At 43.9% G+C, this 3,100-nt stretch overlaps 1 long non-coding RNA gene across 1 annotated transcript in view; it reads right to left on the minus strand.

Moving 5' to 3' along the window:
- The window catches only part of LOC121013598 (uncharacterized), an 8,332-nt gene extending 5,552 nt beyond the window's left edge, over positions 1-2,780 (minus strand). The window contains exons 1-2 of the long non-coding RNA XR_005782797.1: positions 2,534-2,780; positions 1,957-2,076 (exon numbers count right to left, since the gene is read on the minus strand). This is a non-coding gene — a long non-coding RNA (uncharacterized LOC121013598). The remainder of the gene's footprint in view (positions 1-1,956; positions 2,077-2,533) is intronic.
- Between the last annotated feature and the right edge of the window lie 320 nt (positions 2,781-3,100).

A 3,100-nucleotide genomic window follows, 5' to 3' on the forward strand; every position in this document is an offset into this window, starting at 1 on the left:
GAGCATTCTCGGGCATTACATATGAAGCATTTCCAGTGTGTCTTACGTCTATTCCGGGGACGTTGACAGAATTTAAATCATAGATCTCAGGAATTTAGTGTCGCTTTTCCAGTTTCTGATGAGAAAAGTGATACTGTAGGGCTAGTCCCGTCCTCTGTGTCTCCAACAGCTCTTACCTCCTGCTGGTAACCAATATTTGTTCCCATTTGGTGGAAGGAAGGCTGAAATCCAGATCAAGGATTTGGCTAAGGTCACCAAGAATCTGGTCAATCAAACCAAGGAGAGGACACCAAACTATTGCATTTCCAGCCCAGAAAATATAACCCTTTGGTCTCATGCACACTTCCCTGCTTTTAAAAATGATTTCAAGGTGTCTGCAAGGTTACTGGAACTCTCCCAGAAGAGAGCAAGCTTCAAGAAATACAACCTGAACGTGAGCAATCTGAGATCTAGAAAGCGAAGGGCATGTGTGGTGTAGACAGATGCAGAAGCCTGGCCCCACCTGGCCCCACGGCTCCGCCTCGCCTCCACTCCCTCAGTAAAAGCCTGTGTCCTCTCCAAACTGCAGGCAAGGGCTTCACGTAATGTTCCTGTGCCCCTTTACAGGCACTGCTCCCCTGTTCTGCCGGCCCCAGGGTTGATCCATGGTATCCCAAGTAGCCTTGGTTACACTTTTCCGTTTTTCTCTGTAGGTCGGAAGTCCCTTTCCATCCTAAGCTAACTATCACCTGCTTTCATCCATTTATCACTAACTTAGCCGTTGCCATCATGCTGGTTTTCAATCTTTCTGCAGTTGCTGAGTGCCAGAGGGACATTATTAACTATCCTTAGAGGTCTGGCACAGAGGAGAAGCTTTCTGACCGATTTGCAATGCACATTTAGAAATGTTCATATTAGAAGACCCAGTGGTTGGGGGAGTCCCTCTTCTTCCCTACTTTTTGAACTTGGCGCACTTACATACAGTTTTGGGACCTGGAGAAATCTCTGGTTCTTTGCCTTTGTTTTCCTAGAGCTCCTTACATAGGAAAAATGTTAACACCATGTGTTGATCCCTAACAGTTTTCTCCCTTTTTCAGTTTTCCGGAGGCCAATGTAACATGATCGTTGTTGATATGTTCAAACGTTAGGGACATTCAGAGGGTAGAGAGGGAATATCCAACCATGGCGACAAGTTTAGCTTAGGGACCAGGTCTTTTTTTTTTTTTTTTTTGAATTGGCAATACATTCACCTGGTTCAAAAACCACACATGTAAAAGATGTACAATGAAAATTTCCTTACCCTCCCCCCAGCTAGCTTCCATCTCACCTCCACTAGCAGACACTTTTGTCAGTTTCTTTTGCATCTTTCCAAGTTTCTTTAGCAAATCCAGGCAAAAACATATCTATAGTTATTCCTTCCCTCCCCTTTACACGTAAGGTAACATACTGTGAGCACTGCTTTGCATCTTGCTTTTTTATTCTACATAAGAGATATTCAGCAATTTTTGATTCAGAACGTAAAGAACCCAGAAATACAAAGCCATGGCATATGTGTGCACGCACACACACGCTTTTCTTCCTTTCTTTTTTTGGCATAAGTAAGCAGGATAAATTAATTGAGCCAAGAATTGTTCAGCCTGCTCCTCTCCATGGGCCTTAGGAAGAAATAAACCAGGGATAAGGTCTGATAAGAAGGTTCTGTTTGATAGGTAGTAGCAGAAGGTGGGAGTAGGTAAGGTGTAGGAGCCAGAACTGCTCAGGTTCCTGTCTTGCTTGTTCAGAAGACACTGTGAGATCCAGCTCTTTTAGGGACAACCAAAACTGGGGATGCCTCTCCTCTTGGAGGCCTTCTACACTGTGATTGTTTTTATCACCAGAAACAAAAATTAGAGCATCCCAAGAGACAGTAACTAAAGAATGGGCTTCATCTTCTTTATTCTTTATTAAGTACGATGTCATCGTAAATACAAAACTCACCATCGGTCTCAGAGTAAGACTTTCCAACAGTGCAGACTGCCCCAGGGTCCAGAACTGGTGAAGTTCATTCCTTAGCGGGTGGCCAACCAAAGACTTTTGCTGAGAAGTTCAGCCAAGCCGCTGAAAGTAGAATTATTCCAAGAAATCCTCTGACCTATTTTTTTTTTTTTAATTTCTCTCAGCACAAAGAAAAACTAAAAGTTCCTGGTATCAACCAATCACAATCTTCTTCTTTAACTGCTTTTGTGCTTGCAGGAGCACGCACGCACGCACGCGCGCGCACACACACACACACACTTCAAAGGAACAAACAAGCAAGCATGTTTTTCGGAGGGACTTAGCCTATTCAAGGGACGCTGCATTACTCCCCTTCCTCACAAGGCAGACAAGATATTTCCTGAAAGGAACACAGAAACCTTAATGTATTTTGCCTAGGAACTACAGTCCCAGGCTGTTAAAAGGATCTTACATGAGGATGTCAGGGGAACTCACACCTACACAGGGAATTTTTCCAAGTCTTCCAAAACAGCAATTGTAATCGCTGCTCAGACAGCAGAACTCAACTCTGGGTACATACCTTCTGCCTCTTTGGCCACTTCTGTCCCACCGCAAATCATCAGCTTGTGACAGCATTCAGCCTCGGGAACAGAAAATGCTGAGGACTCCTCTTTCTTCTGCCCTGTGCTGCCAAGTCCAGAGGTCTTGTCTTTATTAAATATCTGACTACTCAACTGGGGAGATACAGGGTGTGCTATTTTTCCCTCTCTTAGTCCTTCTAGGCAGCACAGGAAGGATTCATTTTTTTTAAATGATTTTTTTAATGTTTATTTTTGAGAGAGAGAGAGAGAGAGACAGAATGTGAGAAGGGGAAGGTCAGAGAGACAGGGAGACACAGAATTCTAAGCAGTTTCCAGGCTCTGAGCTGTCAGCACAGAGCCCGACATGGGGCTCGACCTCAAGAACCACGAGATCATGACCTGAGTGAAGTCTGACGCTTAACCGACTGAGCCACTCAGGAGCTCCAAGGATTCATTTTTAAATCCTGTTAAAAAGTGAGCAACTCAGCAAAGAACTGAAGGCAGGGTTGGAGTTAAAATGAAGAGAAGACTGGTAGCATAAATTGACATTTAAATATTTGAAAGAA

Source organism: Herpailurus yagouaroundi, unplaced genomic scaffold (assembly GCF_014898765.1).
Source record: "Herpailurus yagouaroundi ecotype Mexico unplaced genomic scaffold, PumYag 199, whole genome shotgun sequence".
Taxonomy (NCBI): domain Eukaryota; kingdom Metazoa; phylum Chordata; class Mammalia; order Carnivora; family Felidae; genus Herpailurus; species Herpailurus yagouaroundi.